This window comes from Pygocentrus nattereri, chromosome 8 (genome assembly GCF_015220715.1).
Source record: "Pygocentrus nattereri isolate fPygNat1 chromosome 8, fPygNat1.pri, whole genome shotgun sequence".
NCBI lineage: Eukaryota > Metazoa > Chordata > Actinopteri > Characiformes > Serrasalmidae > Pygocentrus > Pygocentrus nattereri.
In genome coordinates this window covers 38,157,885-38,178,101 of record NC_051218.1, presented here as the reverse complement: position 1 = coordinate 38,178,101, position 20,217 = coordinate 38,157,885, and the positions used below count along the sequence as shown (strand labels likewise).

The following is a 20,217-nucleotide window of genomic DNA, read 5'->3' as shown; positions in this document are numbered from 1 at the left end:
CCACACAGTAGGTTTCTAAATCCTGAATGGAAAAAGGTGAGTGACTCATCCATTGAAGGGCATCATCTCTACAGGAGAGACAGAGAAGTACACAAAGACATGGATGAACAAAGAGGACTTTTTGATATATCTAAAATAGGTTTAATTACCTCAGTGATGATACTCCTGTTTCACAAACTAAGACAAAACGATTGCTAAATAAATAATATGAAAGATTTATGTTGACTGAGGCTCTTAGTGCAAACCCCAGAAAATATAGAGCTTGGCAGGAGATACAAAGAATATCACAAAAGAGAAACTGAACTTTGATTCAGTGATGTTCATTTGCAAGTGTGTTCATGATAGCATGAGACATTTCAGTTGCAATTATTAATTAGTGGAGTTTTTCAGACTGCGTCATATTTGTTTTTGCATTATTGTGACACATACAAAGTCAAAGTCAAACAGGAATCAATGTTTAGGTTTCAAATGTAAAATCAACATTATACTGATATGATTTGATAACAGTAGTGGATAATTCACCCACATCCTCAGAAGACATGTCCACCAACCAAATTTTGACTGAGTTCTCTTTGAACACTCCTTCAGTGAGCTCACAGTTATCAGATTCGTCCACTCGGGGCAAGGGATCCACCCATCTTACATCCTGCAGAGATGATTTTCCACACCTCCAAAGTTCAATCTTAGAAGTTGGTTTGCATTTTTTGCACCTCACTGTTCAAGTATTACCAAACACATTCAACAGCCATGTTTATAAGGGGCAGTCATGGGCTGGAGGTTAGGGACCCAGCCATGTGACTGGAAGGTCGCTGGTTCAATCCCCTGAGCTGACAGAAAGTGACTGAAGTGCCCTTGAGCGAGGCACCCAACCCCCAACTGCTCCCTGGGCCCCATGGACAGGGCCAGCCACTGCTCCGCGCAAGTGTGCTCACTGCCACCTAGTGTGTATGTGGGTGAAAACCAGAAACTTCTCGGTTTCATTTGCAAATATTCATGTGCTCAGAGATGCAACAATTCATGTTACAAAATGTTCTTCATGTTGCATGTAATTACACATTTCCAGCAAAGAGGTCTCTAAATCCCTAAACAGTGCAGGTTTGAGGAAACATTTGCATGGATGTATTTCTACTGAGGTAAAACTGAAACCAAAGTCATTCAAAGTCATCTTTATTCCTCTGACTAAGCCGGCGATGGATTCCCAAGGGTATTGTTACGTGCTTAACTATATAAGAAAATATTCAAAGTCATACTTACTTCACATTCTTACTCAGAGGTTAGTGCTTGATTGAGTTTTGGGGAAAGCTAACCCATACCTTTAAGAACATTCTGCATTAAATGTCAGAAAATAAATTAAAAGTCAGAAAATAACTTTCCTGAAAGACTTTTCTCTAGAGTCAAAACTCATCAATCAAATGTTTTGTGACTGTATAGATGAAACAGAACTTATCATTTAGTGCTACACAAAATGCAAATGTGCAGGTATTTGAACTGATGAAATAGAAGTGTTAGCATCAAGCAAATATTAATTTTAATTAGACTGATATTCTATATTTTATAAGGCATAAGTTACATTCATTCATCATTCAAAATGCTTTCCATGTTAGGTATATGCAAATAATTTTGATCAGTATCTGTAAGAGTTCCTAAACAGGTATGGACTGAATCACAAAGAAGGAAAAAGTAATCAGGAAATGTAAAGACAGACTTTTAAGTGACTAAAACATCCAGTAGCTCAAATACACACACACATCTAAGCCACTTCTCCTTCTGGGAGCCTATCCCAGCAGTCATCGGGCGTTAGGCAGAATACACCCTGGACAGGTCGGCAGGCCATCGCAGGGTTCAAAACTTATATTAAATGAATATTAGAACATTATAAAAATAGATCGTTTCAGTAAGCTGAGAAAAAAATCACAATTTAAACATTTTAAAGTTATCCTTAAGATCATAAACAGACACAAAATAACTTACAAAGCTCCTAATGATGTTTATTACTCTGTGACATTTGTAAGCTCAAAAAGGGGTTGAAAAACTTTGCATTAAAAAATTGACACAAATATATTTACCCAATTTCATATGAAACAGATACATATGAGTTAAAGACTGTCGAAAGGGCACCAATCAGGACGAGAGCTTGCCTGTTAAATATATGGGTGTGGGTGGAAAAAACTTGGATACAGTATAAAACCTGCATACAGTCTACAGTAATCAAACACATAGAACTGTACATGTATTACAGTACGCATCTGAGCAATCATGCAGCAAAAATAATCACTACTTAGCAACAATGAGGGACTACAAATGTTAATGTGTTTATTTCATTTTGTCGTTTAACCAAAAAATTATTTTAAGTGATAATAAGCAGTAGTTGGACTTGCTGAATATATCAGATTTATTCTGTTTGGCTCTTGAAAATGAATGATTTGATGCTTGTTTAGCCTGAGCAGAGAAGCTTTATCATAGTAAATAGCAAGCTGCAGCTTTTAATGATTGAAAACCGAAATGGAAATTACCATAAATGATGTAGAACTTATTTATTAGATGTAAAACTATCCTATCTGATTTTACAAATAGTGTCCCACTTTCTGGAAGCTTGTCTGCATAGCTTGCCCTCTCTACTGTAGGTCCTCACATTCTGAACGCGTTCAAACCATTTTAAGAAGTAGTGTGGGTCCGCACAGCGTGTCTGCTCCCACTCACAGAAACATCGCTCTCAAACACCTGGTGTTTTGGGCAGGGATCATAAGGTGGAGTTCACTGAGCATTTTGCCATTACTTTGGTCAACTGTGACATGTTTCACTTTTTCCTCTCGCTAAGGGAGTGAAGCAGGGGCTTCTTCGTTTTCCCCCGTGTCACTCCCACAAACAAAAAGGGTGTCTGATTGGATTTGCTTGACATGGGGTGGGACATAGAGATGAATTGCCGAAGTGCTGGCTGGTTGTTTTTGTGAGCTGTCCACATTTCAAGCAATCCATTCATGCTGTGGGCAGAACATTGGGCCAGACCATAAAAGTGTTTTGTTGATCATCATTGTGCCAGATATGCACTCAAATAACAAATGGTGCTTTTATCGCCATGTAAACGAGTTCATATGGTGATTCTGATAAAATGAATATAAAATGCTGAATATCGGCTCTGATTATCAGTTGGCCCAGCTGTGGGAACAAAAAATTGTATCTCCAAAATGGTAACTTTACAGGAGAAGGAAAAAACCTACTTTATGTTTAATGTATGTCAGTGGAAACAGACTTTCTGTTAAGTCATTTGAAATTTACAGGCAATGTAAAAGCCGGGACCAGGCCGCAGACAGACAGGCTAAACCGACCGTCTGCGATCCGCCTTGAGGCGTCACCCAAGATTAATCGTATTGAGACTGTGTCTTTGCCCCGAATTAAAACTAAATTTAATCATAGAAAAACTCAATCAGTCCGCTTAAATAACCTTATCAACATATATCCATGTTCTGATGATAGCACTAGCACCTTAAATCTAAAACTTGGACTACTTAATATAAGATCACTAAACTCTAAAGCAGTCGTCGTAAATGAAATTATAAGCGATCATAAATTTGACTTTTTTTGTCTTACTGAAACGTGGGTTAGACCAGACGAATATTTAGCTTTAAATGAAGCCACGCCTGTAGGCTATAATTATGCACATAGGCCAAGACTATCAGGCAAGGGAGGTGGAGTCTGTATAATATACCAAAATACTCTCGATATTAGTTAGAAACAATGTGACACTTTCACTTCCTTTGAGGTCCTCTCTATTCACGTCACAAATCCGGTCACAAAAAAGAAGGCGTTCTCATTATTTAACATTTACAGACCACCAGGGCCATACTCTGAATTTATAAAAGAATTTAGTGACTTCGCTGCAAACCTGGCTGTGTGCAACGATAAAGTAATAATTGTAGGGGATTTTAATATTCACTTTGAGAAGGTAGACGACCCATTAAAAAGGGCATTTACCTCAATCCTAGACTCAGTTGGTCTTACCCAAAATGTAACCGGGCCGACACACGACTGTAGTCATACGTTAGATTTGGTTTTGACACTAGGTCTTAACATAGACAAGCTTAATATCTTACCGCAAACCACAGCGATCTCCGACCATTACTTAATTCCGTATGAGCTACGATTTAGCCATAATATATATACGTCCCCTCGTTATTCAACAAAGCGCACAATAAAACCTTTTACCGCCCTACAATTTATAGAAAATCTCCCAGAGTTATCAACCCCAGTCTCCACTCCATCAGATCCAATGGAACTAGATTCACTAACCGATTATTTAGAAAATACATTACGATCCACTTTAGAAAATGTGGCCCCACTTAAAATAAAAAGAATAAGGCAGAAAAAGTTCGCCCCGTGGTACAACGATAAAACCCGGACCTTAAAACAAACAGCTCGGAAATTAGAGCGGAAATGGCGTCATACCAAACTAGAAGTGTTCCACACTGCCTGGAAGGACAGCCTTATAGAGTATAGAAATGCTCTCACTGAAGCTCGCTCACCATATCTGGCCTCGCTGATCGAGAATAATAAGTATAATCCTAGAGTTCTGTTTAATGTGATTTCCCAAATCACACAAAATCAGGCAGGTACTGAACCAGAAATCCCAGCAACTCTCACCAGTGAAGTTTTTATGGACTTCTTTAATAATAAAATTGATAATATTAGACAACAAATTCAACCCACAGTATCAAATTCAAATCCAGCTTGGCTGTCATCTGACTTGGCTGATATAGAACAAAACACAGCTGTAGAAAAGAATCTGGAAACCTTTTACCCCCTCCCACAGCTGGAGCTAGAGAAGATTATCTCCTCTGCAAATTGCACAACCTGCACACTCGATGCAATTCCATCAAAATTACTTAAAGAAGTACTGCCAGCCATTATAAACCCTATTTTAACTATAGTAAACTCGTCCCTTAGTCTGGGCCATGTACCCAAAGCTTTTAAACTAGCAGTTATCAAACCTCTGATCAAGAAACCAAATCTTGATGTCACCGTTTTGTCTAATTACAGGCCTGTCTCTAACTTACCGTTTATATCTAAGATCTTAGAAAAAGCTGTGGCCCAACAACTTAGTTCATATCTACATAAGAACCATATATATGAAAAATTCCAGTCTGGATTCAGGCCACACCACAGCACTGAGACGGCTCTAGTTAAGATAACTAATGATCTTTTTCTTGCCTCTGATCAAGGCTGCGTATCCCTGTTAGTGCTACTTGACCTCAGCGCGGCTTTTGATACAATAGACCACAATATTCTCTTAGAAAGGTTAGAAAACATGGTTGGAGTCACAGGGACGGCCCTATCATGGTTCAGATGTTACCTATCAGAACGTTATCAGTTCGTTAGGGTAAACAATTTATCTTCCACTTATTCAAAAGTGAGATTTGGAGTTCCGCAGGGCTCTATATTAGGACCTTTATTATTTACCCTATACATGTTACCGTTAGGCACAGTTATAAGTAACCATGGCGTAAACTTTCATTGTTATGCAGACGATACTCAACTGTACATATCAGCCAAGCCTGATGACCAATACAGGTTAAAGAAAATGGAGGACTGTGTAAAAGACGTGAAAGGCTGGATGTCACAGAACTTCCTCCTACTAAACAGTAACAAAACAGAGGTTCTCCTTCTGGGTCCAAAATTAGCAAGAAGTAAATCACCAGATTTAATCTTAAATCTCGCCGACTTTCCAGCCACACCTGGATCAGCAGCAAAAAATCTCGGCGTTATAATAGATTCAGATTTATCATTCGATCAACACATAGGCAGCATCACTAGGACAGCTTTTCTACATCTTCGCAACATTGCCAAGATCAGAAATGCCCTGTCCCTGCGTGATGCAGAAACACTAGTACACGCCTTTATTACTTCTAGGCTAGACTACTGTAACGCACTACTGTCAGGATGCACGAGCAGGAATTTAAACAAACTCCAATTAGTCCAAAACGCCGCAGCCAGGGTCCTCACTAAAACTAGAAAATTTGAACATATCAGTCCAGTGCTATCATCACTTCATTGGCTACCTATTAAATTCCGTATTGATTATTGCCGGAGTCGTTAGCCACACTCTGTAAATGTTTACATTCCCTGTTTATGTACAAATGGATAGAATAAAACTAATTCCCTCTCCCTGCTTTCTTTCCGAGTACACAATCACCCATATGACCGGCTGGACACTGAAGGACGACCGACTGCCAAGCCCTCCTGCTACCTACTTCAGACCAGCTGCCCATGCCCCAACCACCTACCTCGGATGAGCTGCCCACCCTACGCTGATGTTTTCATAGACTCCTAGTTATTCATAATACCAATATTACTGCTGTTAATATTAGTAATAAAATCACTTGTAGGTAGTTTGACCAGAGGAGGATGGGTCCCCCCTGGTGAGCCTGGTTCCTCCCAAGGTTTCTTCCTCAGTTCTGAGGGAGTTTTTCCTTGCCACTGTTGCCTCTGGCTTGCCCACCGGGGGGTTTCTGTACATTCTTAGAGTTCTCTTGAAACTTTTTCTTTTCTGAAACTCTGTAAAGCTGCTTTGTGACAACATCCGTTGTAAAAAAGCGCTATACAAATAAATTTGATTTGATTTGATTTAAAAGCTAAAAGGCATTTTCAAATTATGTCAAAAACTGAAAAACGTCAAAAATGGAGATTTTTCTTTCAATAGCAGCGATATAAACATTAACAATGAACTTAATAATTAGCAGTGGAGTCCATATAATTGTGGCCATAGTGTAGTGAACTTGTGTGTTCACTAATGTTCAAGCTCAACCTTTTGGTCCATCCCAGCAGCGTAAAAGAAGGCTCTCCAATAGGCTGCCCATGCATTGCTATATGGCAAACAGGGTACATTGATTTTGGCTTCACTGCACGCAGACCAGTCCACAGGGAAGCAAAGTGGCAGAGCATCTTGTTGCCCATGTTTAGGCTTATTTCCTAAAGCGTCTGTAATGCTAAACTCATCATAACAGTGCAGAGAGGCCTTTCTGATGCTTTTGAGAAAGTCAGCCCTTATCTCCAGGACAGCCAATTAGCATGCTAATGTTTCTGCCCCCTCAGGTACATACAGACACATTTCAATATTTTGATTGAGTCTCTTCAAAAGCTTTAACTGAGGCTAATCATTAATGGAGAGTCATCTATTTTTTTTGCAATTATACATGTTGATTTGGCACAGTTCTGTCACAGAAAGTATAAATATTTCACTGCTAAGATTAATTTTTGTCACTGAGAAATGTGTCATACTGATTCCTCTGTGTTCTCTGTGTTCATGTGAGCCAGAATGTGGTACATTTTATTCTGTACTTGATAAAAGACGGATCTGAGCCATGTACTGTAGGGATAGATTGCAACGACTTCTTGCGTCTCAAGAAACAACTGAAACTGACTGGGCAGAGAGAGAGAAAATGAAAGCCAATGAATGACGTCTGTATATACTTTAGTTCTTCTAGTGTTAGCCACAAGTTTCAGACTAAAGTAACAAAGTTTGGGGTGTGCACAGATACTCAAGCACTTGTGTAACTATTTCAGCTGTCAATATTTTAATATTGAAATTGCAATTTAGGTATTTGTTACATTCCGTTTGTTACATTCCTTCTTTATCCCATGAGAAGATAAAGAAAATACATCCCATGAGAAGATAAAGAAAATATGGACATCTAGTTCAAAAAAGTTGGAACACACACACACACACAACTTCTAACCCGCTTCTGCTTCTGGGTTGCGGGGTTGCTGGAGCTTATCCCAGCTGTTATTGGGCAAAAGGCAGGATACACCCTGTACAGGTCGCCAGTCCATTGCAGGGTAGACACATTCACTCCCACAATCAAACCAAGGGACAATTCATCACACCTGACTGCATGTCTTTGGACTGTGGGAGGAAACCGGCGAACCCGGAGGAAACCCACATAGACACGGGGAGAACATGCAAAGTCCACACCGATAGGACCGTGGTCACCCACCAGGGGACCCGAACCCAGGCCCTCCTTGCTGTGAGGCGACAGTACTACCCACCACTACCCAATTTGTAAATTCATTTGACTTTAATTTATGTCAAAGCAGTATAAAGAAAAGATATTTCATGTTTTACCTTCCAACTTAAACGTGTTGAAGATTTAAGAATAATGTTCCTGCATTTGCAAGGATTTCACCTTCTACAGGGCAGACTATCATCAAACTATTTAGAGAATCTGGAAAAAAAAACTGTCTGTAAAGGGCAAGGCCTAAAAAAAACAATAAATTTCCCTGACTTTCAATCCCTCCAATGGCACTGCATTAAAACCGACATACTTCTGTAATAGATACAATCACATGGGCTCAGGAGTACTTCAGAAAACCATTTTCAATAAACACCATCTGTGGCTGCATCTACAAATGCAAATTAAGACTCTAATGCACAAAGAAGAAGGCATTTATCAACCTCATCCAGAAACGCCATCAACTTCTCCAGGCTAAAGCTGACCTGAGATGGACTGACATAAAGTGAAAACATGGAGGTGTCTGTCATATTCTCCAGTCCAACAAGAAAGAGGATCATACCACCAACACAAACTTCAAAAAACAGTGTCTGTCATGGCATAGGGGTCGTGCTTGCACCAATCACATGAGAAACTTGCACATCTTGATTAATGCTGAGGGGTACCTACAAATTTTGGAGCAAGAAATGCTGCCATCTAGACAACGTCTTTTTCAGTGCCATAGCTGTTTGTTTCAGCAAGACACGCCAAGCCGTGTTCGGCATGTTACATCTGCTTCATAGTAAAAGGGTGTAGGTGCTAGACTGGCCTGCCTACGGTCCAGATCTGTCTGCCACTGAAAATATTTAACACATTATAAGGCTTTATTTATGAGAATGGAGAACCCAGACTGTTGGGTAGCTGAGGTTTTATTGCAAATAAGAATGAGACAAAATTTCACTTGTTAAGAGGAATGTTACTAAGAGGAAGGGTGATGTAACACTTTGGTAAACAGGCCACTGTCCCATCTTTATTTCATGTATAAAAACAATGAACTACAAAAGAATTCTTGGAGTGAGTTCTTCCCAGAGGATAATGACTGAGAGTTATATACAAAACTTTTGGCTCTGACTTGATGTATCCCCATCTTGGCATCTCAGCCTTGACTTGGACTCGCCTCTTGAGTGGTCTTGACTACAATACTAGTAACTCTAATGCATAAACTGTCACTTCTTTGGCTGCTTCACTATCACTACCTCTCTCTGTATTTCAAGTGAAAGGAACTCGCTCTGTTTTGCACAAATATTCAAAACAGAATCCAAGAAAAGATGACTCACTGCTCATTTACATGGCTAGTCATCCAAGTGTATCATGGATACTTGAAACAGAACATTTTTTTCACTCATTTCCATTAGCTGTACACTAAACACCATTTCCATTAACCAAAACAGTTTCATGGCACCACACCACACAGCTTACTTAGTGTTGTTTTCATTTGTGACCTGTTTGGCTTCAGAAGTTTTTCTATGCAGCTGCACTTGTGTCACATCCTGCTTTCATCAGGACTTAGGGACAAAAGCAATTGCAGAATACCAAACCCTGCATGTATGTGACATTTAAAGGTTTTGCAGACATACCTCACAGACCAAAAGCATAGAAGCAAGCAGCGATTTTTTCTGAAGTCAAAAATATATATTTTACAGCTAGTTAGTTAATTTGTGAACAACCAACACTACAAATACATAGACATTTAGTTTAAAGATGTTTTTCCAAAATATTTCTTTATATAACAGATTCTAATGAATTATCTGGAAAAAAAAAACTTTCACTGATACATTGAACAATTTAAATTCTTGACAAACTTCCAATTTAGGCCATCAAGCATTCAGAACAATCTGAATGAAGGCTACAATTAATTAAATAATTTCTGCAGGAAAATACCTCTCATTAAAAAGGTTGGCTACTAAAAGTACAAATATGGCCCAAAATATGTAGTTCCACATTCTATGCAGTGCAGGAGCTGAACTAATGAGGGGTCACTTAGTTAGGCATCATAACTGCAGAGAGGTAATCTCTTTTTTTTGTTGAAGAACATATTCTGTCCTTTTTATCTCTTAAAAAAGTCAGGTTTAGCTCTACAATGTCTGTGTTATTTCTAAACATTTGACCTACGTAAAGTAGGTTAAGCCTTATTTTGGTAAAACAGATTTGCAATCAATTTCTACCACTAAGGCAGGGTGATGTATCAGTTATGATGGTTTGCCATGATACAGATGTACTGTGATACTACTGCCTTTCAGTTTTGGAGATAATCATGATCATCATATCATGCCTACAAAATATTAATGTTTTTTTTTCCACTTTCTTGTGGCCAAATGTATGTGGACTTCCCACCCAACCCTAGCAGTACAATGGGTTGTATTGAAGAGCTCAGTGATGTTAAATGTGCCACTGTCATAGGATTCCACCTCAGCCACGAGTCACTTCATGAAATATCTGCCCTGTTAGACAACACTAAGTGGTATAATTTTGAAATGAAAGTGTCTAGGAGCAACAACAGCTCAGCAACATAGCTTCAGAGTTCTAAACTGCTTCTGGAATCAACATTAGAAGAAAAACTTAAAGAAGCTCCATGAAATGGGTTTTCATGGCCATGCAGCTGGGCACAAGCCTAAGATCACTATGCACAATGGCAAGTGTCAGTTTGAGTGGTGTAAATCACACAACCACTAGACTGTGGAAAAAAATAAAATGCGTTCTATGGCATAATGAACACTTCACTATCTAACAGTCTAAAAGGCAAGTCTGAGTTTGGCAGATATCAGGAAAAAGCTACCTACTGGAATGCACAGTGCCAACAGTAAAGTTTGGTGGAGGAGGGATAATTGGCTGGGGTTGCCGTTCATAGTTTAAGCCCCATAGTTCCAGAGTGAGTGAATGTTAATGCTACAGCATTCAAAGACATTTTAGCCAACTACATGCTTCAAACTTTGCAGCGTTAGTTTGGGGAAAACCCTTTCCTGTTCCTGCATGACATTCTTTATAGTAATTTAAGTATAGTATATTGAGTATAGTGACCAATGTGTGCTTATTATAGATTGGCATTTGTGTTTTAATATTTTTTTAAAACTGCAGTAGCCCTGCTTTTTGTAAACATTGTGAACACTGTATTTTTATAATAGTGAGATGAAAACTGGTCAATTTAGGGGTGTCACCTGAACAGCCACAAGTTAAGTTTCAACTAGGGAAAGTCGGTACAGAGGTATAGACCAGTTCTGAAACCATTACAGCCTTATATTTTTCTAAACTTCAAACTAAAAATGTACTGATATAACAATGTTAATATTATATGTTAATAATGTTTTATTACACAATCTATCTCCTGTTCTGTGAGGATTTCCGGGTTAAATCTCAACGCATACTGATGGCCACATATCAACAATCTGACTGGTTGTCATTCAGTTTATTTGCATGAAGTTCATCTAGAATGAGAGCAGAGAGATGATGTGTATACTTCTAGTCTATACTTTACTTGAAGGGTGTGCGCATAACACGTACATAACATGGTGCATAAACATGAACATAACATGTTTATGAATGTTCAAATCAATAATCATGGGCGATATGGCCAAAAATGTTCTCAAGATGAAATATTTCATATAAGTCAATATTGATACATATCACAATAAACGTGAAATCATTATTTCTTATAAGTTTGAAGGCTGATTTTTGCTACTGAGTTGTGGTTTTAAACTGTCCTCTATGGTCGGAACATAACAAACTCACCAAATAGTGGAACATTTCACAAATCTGTCATGGGACAGTGGGGTTTCCAGCTGTTTTTACCAGCTGGAAAAGCATGGGCACAATTTTTGTAATATTCATAATTTAAGAAAGAAAACAGACCATTTTTAGCTGTCTGGTGACAAGTGCTAGGCTATCCAGTTACAAGTGCTAAACTGTTTAATTTCTCAAGAACAGCAAATATTAACTGGCTCGGTAGGTCAGTGATGGATCACACCACCTTACTGCCATCACTCTGACCACCTCCATGTCAGAGCATATCACAGTAGTCAAACACCAGCTATCAGACATCTGGATTTCTCCATGCTGTCATAGCAGTTTGAGAGGTGATGCTCGCTGTGTAAAAGAATTAACTGCAGTGTGAATCTCGCACCAGACAAACAGAGGCCTTCTTTTTAGGGACGCTTAAACTGAAATCAGTGCTTTTTGTCTTGTTTGATCTACAGTAACATCAATTCGCTATGCTGTGTGAGTGACGGAGCGCTGCTTCAAGTTAGCCAGCTGCTAAAACCAGCTAGCCTTAGAAGCTAGTGTTTTCCCACATTCCAGTGCCACACTTTCCGTGTACTTTCATTTAAATCAGGGCTGTTACTAACATAAACCCACTTCTTCCTTTCACTTTTGTTGCTTGTGAACACACGGATATTAAAATCTCACTGAGCGCTGTAACAGCGCTGTAGTTGTGAGGAGCAGACGTGTTTTAACTAAAGCTAAAGCTTGTTAGGATGTACAGAAAGAAGTGAGTTCACTTTACGCCACAAACGATCGCCGATCGCTCCACTTAAACAGTGAATTTATAACTCCATGTTTCAAACGTTGCTAAAGTATATGTTACTCATATGTGCTCTCTCATAGTGATGACATAGTAATTTTGCTTTATTTGCAGTAGAAATTGGTTGTCGCTAGATAGCAGGTGTCACGATTGGCCCCTCCCAGTCCTGTCCATGTGTTCATGTTGTGTTTTGGTTTAGCACACATGTTCTTTGTTTTGGTTTTGTAGTCCTGCCCCCTTGTTTAGTGACTCCACCCCTGATTGTTCCCACCTGTGTTTTCACCAGTGTCTTGTGATCCCTCATCAGCCCTGTTGTATTTAAGCCCTGTGTTTGCCCTTTGTGTTGGCTGGTCTTTGTTATCTGCTCTGTTGGATGTTCTGTTTGTACTTTTTGTTTGATTCTGATTTGTCATGTCTGCACCCCGATCAATCTGGGTTGGCTCTATGACCCTGGACCGTTTGGACTATGACCCTGGATTTGCCCTTAATAAATCTCGCTTATCTCTGCATATGCATCCGCCTCCTCGCTCCCTGTTACAGCAGGAGTGTGAGAAGGCCCTATTATATTAAACATTTATTGAACTCTTCTTATATTTTTATAGAGGAAAGTTATATCGCAATAATTATTGATTGTTTTATCACCCAGCTGGTGCCTTGACACTTAAGAATATTTGGCATTTTTACTTTTACCCAATTTAGTAATCTGCACTTCCACCCGCTAGTTAGGTCTCCCCCAATCACACGATACTATTAGTGCTAGGAGGGTGAAGGCAAGCACAGGCTTCCTCCGAGACCTGTGAAACTCTATCACATCTTCACACTGCCGCTCACGCAACATCATTGGACATCTGAATGCGCTCAGAGGAAAGTGCCAGCCACCAGAGCTGTTACATCAGCTAACAGACTATTTATCCCAAGGATTCAGTTTTTTATGTTTAGTAAGTTTCTTCTTTTTTATGATCTTGGAGAAGGCACAAATATAATTATGCATTGGTTAAATGACACTGTTTAAAGATGGTGTTGCACTGTTATCCTGAGGATTAATACATTTTGGTTTACATCAAAAGTGATGGAAGTTAACCAAACTGAAATGCATGTTAAGAGGATCTTTAAATTACAATGCAAAGTAGTCCATTTACATTCATGTGGCTGCCCAGCATCTATGGATAATGGATGAATATTAAGGTCCTGTAAAATTCTTTCATGCAATAAGTTTGAGTATACTAAGATTTAGTTTAATGATTGTTGCTAAGCACATTTGTAGGGTTTTACTGTCCATATTCAGCTATGCAAAGCAACAAATGCTTAAGAAAACACAAATAATTAAAAAGAAGTCATTAGCAAGAAAGCACAGGTGAAACATGCTTGAGTGTCAAAGCACATAATTACAATGGAATAAAGTGAGATAATATTTTTAATGTTTATCATGTTGCTTGACCCTTACAGTGAGAGGATCTGATGGCTATCAGAATCAGAATAATTTATTAAACCCAGAGGGCAACTGTAGTTGTTACAGTTGCAACCATTTACGTAAAAGAATAAACACTTTAATAATTTAAAACAAAAAGAGAAATTTGCAATATGTACGCATTTAAATTCTTATGAATACAGTAAAGTGGCAGTGACTGTGATAATAAATATGAAACACCTTGTATAAAGCAGTCCAAATTATTGCACCTCTAAGTTATTACACACATAATTATTATTATTACACATATAAACAGTAAATGCTGTAGATGGGCATTTAGTTGGCGCGTTTTGGGTCCACTTGTGACCCAAATAATGACTGCAAATCAATAGATTTTGACTGATCACCAGTATCCCGTTATGAAACATTTCTATCCTGATGAGGGTGGTCTCTTCCAGAATGAAAATGCCCCCATCCACCAGGCTGACTTGACTTGCTTGACGAGCATGAAATATGATATAAATCATATGCTACGACCTTTGCAGCCAGATCTCACCCCTGCTGAACACCAATAGGGGATTTTTGGAAATGAGTCCAAGATGAGGCTTAATCTGTGGTACATAAGGCACTACTGAGTGGGAAATCTCTTGGAGTGAAAAATGGGATATTGTGTGTTACCCAGCACATCGTAACTCCTGAACACACCCACAGGAAATAACCTCCAACCAGTTATCATCACTGTGGCGTTCAGTCAATAACAAATCCTGCTGCTGCACTGAATGAATGGCATGTGACAATCCTGATTATGTGACCTTATGTGAAGTGCAGAGCATTACTTTACATCCACATTTCACTGAAAAAGACATTGTCTAATTGCCTCTGACATAAAGGGCAGGACTCAGTGACCATTCCACTCGATAACAAACGAGTCTTTCACAGGAAGAGGAAGCTTAAGGCTGTGGTGATGGGGATGAGCTCTGACAGCAGGGTGAAAATGTCAAATCATGGTTGGGGACCAGACCTGCACTGCCAATCATCACTTCAAACCGAATCTATCCTCAGGGCCTTGCAACACTCGACAGGTTCCATAAGAGCCGCCTGCCTGAGATGCAGCATCAGGCAAAAGTCTTGGCATGCCTTCTTTGAATTTTCCACATTTGTAATAACAGAGAAAACACCAAAGCTATGAAATCACACAGAGGGAATTATGCATTGACCACAACACTAAGTAGCCCCTTCTTGCCTTGAAGCAGCTTTACACACTCTTGAACATTTTCACAAGCACCTTCATGAGAAGACACTAGAAATGCTTTCCTAATAGGACAGAAGAAGATAGACATACACTGAGACATATGCTGAGACCTTGTTATTTGATATATACGTGCAGTGAAACACCCACATACATGCACACTAGTGAACACACACACTAGGGGGTAGTGAGCACACACTTGCACACAGTGCCCAGGGAGTTGGTGGTGCTCAAGGGCACTTCAGGCACTTACTGTCAAAGCAGCGATCCTCCGGTAGTTGGGGCTCAAGGGCATTGCAGTCACTTACTATCGGCCGAGGGGATTGAACCGGCGACCCTTCGGTAGCTGGGACTCAAGGGCACTACAGTCACTACAGTCATGTACTGTCGGCCGAGGGGATTGAACCGGCAACCCTCCAGTCACAGGGCTGGTTCCCTAACTTCGAGGCCACAAATGCCCCCCAAAAAGGCCCTCAGAGTGGTATGGCCATAAGCAAAAAAAGCTTACAGCACCTGGCATTCCCAGGCGGTCTCCCATCCAAGTACTAACCAGGCTCGACTCTGCTTAGCTTCCGAGATCAGACGAGATTGGGCGTTCTCAGAGTGGTATGGCTGTACTATACCACATCAGCTGAGGATATCTAAAGAAAATATTTATTGGTAAAACTTTCTATGAAGCATGTGTTTATAAGCCACTGTAAATGCATTTATGACACATCATACATTTGTAAGCATGTTAATAAACCTTTAAAATGCTTTGTGAGGCTCTGATAACAAACTATAGTGAATTCTTTGGTGACTTATAAACATGTAACACAAGAGTCATAGTTAAACATAAAGTATTTAAACTACTACTACTACTACTGTGACTAACAATAATAATAACAATTAAAAAATGACACCTATAAAACACATTTCAATAACCCATATATTCTCACAATAATTCCTTTTAAATTCATACTGATCAGTACAAAATTATAAAGCATCTATAATACATATTACCAGTTCACTGCTGTCGGAACAAACCCTTGTATCTTCAAAATGCCAACTTTACAGGAGAAGCAAAAAGCTTATTTTAGTTTCAGTGTGAGTCAATGGAACCAAGATTCTTTCCAGGTAATTCTGGGCCATTTCTTATGGTCCATCCATCGTGAAATTTACACACAATGTAAAGGGCAACAGGCATTTTCAAATTATGTCAAAACTGAAAATTGACCAAAATGGAGATGTGATCCAACAGCAGCAAATTAGAAAATATTGAAAATATTATAACGTTTATTATAGTGCACTATTACAGCCTGTAAGGCATTATAGAGAATACATGCTGAGATATTTTGCTGAGAAAAGCTGCCATAACAAACAGCTCAGTGAACTGCGATGCTCATTTCTCCAGTCGCCTCAGCCAACTATTTTTCATTCAATCCTCCTGGCCAGTTAAAACAGGCACGCAACCAGCAGCACGCTCAAAGCCACAGTCGCAACAGGAAGATATGCACTTGCTTTTGGAGTCAGCCTTAGGAAGGAAGTTAATTAGACTTGGTAACTTCTTACAAAAAGAAGCCCCCTGCTCTTTCAACAGTTCCAGCACCTGTTTTCCTTGCAAATTATTCATTTGGGTTCTGTTGTTTAATTGAAGACTCACTGTTGTCTGAACAACTGGCCTAATAAGAGTGATACAAAGGGGCTAATGCAGGGACTCCAATTTCGGACAGGCACACCACTGTGGAACAACACTGTGCAATTTCATTTAACACAACTGACTCATCTGGCTGATCAGCTTCGAGGTCATCATTAGTCGAATTCAATCCAAGAGGGAAATCATTCATCTCTGCAAAACTGCCCTCCAGAACCTCAACGGCCTGAGACTGACATTCCTGGCTAATAAGCAGAGGTGGACAATATGCTGCTATCACCAGACCCAGGACTGACTTCTCTCGAGCTCTCAGGCAAAATTTTACAAAGGCTGCCTCCTACCTGACCTTTGAGGCATATAAATCCTTTACATTTTGGCACTACCAAAACAATCACAACACTGCAGGATCTTTAGTAATTAATAATCTTTAGCAAGTATTAGTTTTTGCCAATTTTGTGCAGAAAATAATTTTCACTAAAACAAAAAATGGAAGGAAATTTCAGTAATTACAATTCTTAACATTTCACACTGATTTTTAGACTTTGAGACACATTTACTTTAAACAGTGAGCTCTAACTGCTCATGTGGCCATGAGGGACAGGGATGCAGTCTAAAATGCAGAGGTGTTGCTAAAATAAGGCTCCACCTACGCACTTAAACACTCTTTTCGGTTTCAGTAGCGACATGAAAATGTGAGAGCATTTTTTTATTAAAAAATGAAACTCATGATACACTAAAAAGGCAAAAGAGGTTTATTTCTACAAGTATAAATTTAGGTGGTAAAGTTAAAGAGTCCCATTACAAATTCATAAATGATCATTTTGCATCTTGCTGCTGTCTAAACAAAACCTTGTATCCCCATTTTTGTCAGTTTTTCAGTTTTTGACATAATTAGAACATACCTGTTGTCCTTTACATCATGTATAAATTGTAATTTACAGACCAAATGAAATGGCACAAAATGGCTTGACAAAACATCTGGTTCCATTGACTTACATTGAAAGTAACAAATGTTTTTTTTTCTTTTCCTGTAAAGTTACCATTTCGGAGATACAAGGTTTTGTCTTGACGACAGCAATACAATTACCTTAAGGACTTAGGGTTAAATAGGTCATAGCATAATCTTTGTAAACATCTAAGGCCTGAAAATTTAATTATGTTTTTTAAATAACTTTTTACTGTAGAACAACAGTTTGAACTAATTTAAGTAGAAGGGCTTAGGTATAATCTTACAATATTATCATGGTTGATCTCCTCCTCCCTCCACCCACACCTAAAATCCAGAGAAAACTCTCGGCAATTAGCTGCACTATGTTTTCTTGATCACACCAAGTCCTCGTTCACAATGATAAGACAAATGAATTAGAATAAAAGAGCAACACGTTCATTCAGTGCTGGAATTTATGCTGCTTTTGTTTTTTAATATTTTACCGCTGGTGAAACATTACACAAGGATGACTCCTCTGGCTGAGGTGGAGAGCAAAATGAGATAACAAACAAGAAACAATTTATTTTTCTGTGTCGCCTACAGTCATTAGTAATGTCAGAGGATTGTCCCCGGACAACAGATAAAAGCTATTTTGGATTGTTTTTTTACAAAGTGCTCTTTTTTTCCTGTTGAACTGAATATTGCAGAAAAGAAAATGAACCAGTTTGAATGATTCATGTTGCTTTATTAAAGCTGAGCTACTTTCATGGTTTACTAATGTTTGAAACAGAACGGTTCTAACAGCTGTACCAACACTGCAAAACTGTATCTGCAACTACTGGCACATTTTTGCATCTACATAAACTTTTTTTCATAAATAATAGAACATATTTTATTGCCATGACATATTCTCACATGTACAGGTGAATGTATTCGGTTAAGCACATTTTTGGCCAAATTCTAAATTGTATCCAGGTCCCACACCTGTGATTTCAATCTCTAAACACATAAAAAAGTTTCACAAATCACAAAATGAAACCTTTGTCATTAAAACCGCACTATATCAATGTTAAATCAAAAGATATTTAAATAAATATTGCTGCTGATGGTCATTTTTACCATAAATGTGTTTGTACTTCTAATGTCCTTACCAGATCACTGACCAAAGGATCAAATAAAACATTTTAAAGCCAAACAACCCTACTTTCAGTGGAAACACTGAAGCCAATGAACACCTAATGCAAGTGTCCTTGAAATCATAACTTTTGTGCATATTTAATATTTTCTCTCCTTACTGTAGAGGCTCGTGACTAATGATTTATTTATTACATTTCATAAACTATTTCATAAAAAATATTCATTTCCTGTTGAATTCAACCTACAAACGTTAACTGTTAGAGGTCTGGGACTATGATCATTGTACAATACAATTTAAATAAAATGACACAATTAAATGATTAATTACATAGTTATAAGGCAAAAAAATCCATTCTGTAAAGCCGGGTATGCATGTTCACCAATGAATGACAAGAACATGGCAAAAATGAAAAGGTTGACTGTGTCTATAACATTCTATGAACACTTTTTACTTCATTTGCAGGGCATTAAAAACATGACGATGAATATTTTTACAAAGCCATTATTATGCATTATGAATTGTTAACATATTGCAGCGTAATACATTATAATATGAGAGTGTTCATGACACATAACTGCTAAACCCAATGCCTGTCTGCATGTTGTGTTATAACCTGTCATAACTGAGTGATGCTATTTCCTCTTTTAACAACTTATGAATTGGAACAGAGTAATAGGAGTTTTAATGCGATGTATTACATCACTGCCAACTTCAAGTTATGGATTGAGATTAGACATAGTCACCATTATGCATAGAGATTATTACTGCGCGTGCGGTATCAAAACCTCATAAAGTCACATTTGTGAGCTATAAGTAAACAGTCATCCATGTTTATTATGCCTTATGAAAGCATTATAAGGTATTTTCAAGGTGTTTGGAGTTTCATATAGGCAAAGTATTCATAGAAATAGCACTTCAAAATAAGACTACTCTCATGAGTGATTTAAACTGAGTTTATTGATGGTTATTAATTAGGTTGTAAAGATCTAAACGTCATTTATAAGCTGTTACAACACCTAAATTAAAAGGGTTACAGTGGCCTATTGTTTGCATAATATTAAACCCACATTCATTTATATTGTTAGACCTTGAATTTTGATGTTTACTAATATGAATTTATTACCTCTGACCTCTGTCTTATCCTACATGTAAACACATTCACTAAAGTAGCTTTTTATCACGTGAGAAATATTACTAAAGTTCTGCCTTTTCTGTCTCAGAGCGACGCAGAGAAACTCGTTCATGCATTAGTTACAAGCAGAGTTGATCACTGTAATGATCTTCTCACTGGACTTCCAAAGAA

The 20,217-nt window shown here is 38.4% G+C and overlaps 1 protein-coding gene and 1 pseudogene across 1 annotated transcript in view; both read right to left on the bottom strand.

Annotated features, from left to right (window-relative positions):
* The window catches only part of rxfp1 (relaxin family peptide receptor 1), a 121,151-nt gene that overhangs the window by 60,740 nt on the left and 40,194 nt on the right, over nt 1–20,217 (bottom strand). The window lies entirely within an intron of this gene.
* LOC119263925 lies at nt 15,717–15,835 on the bottom strand (annotated as a pseudogene).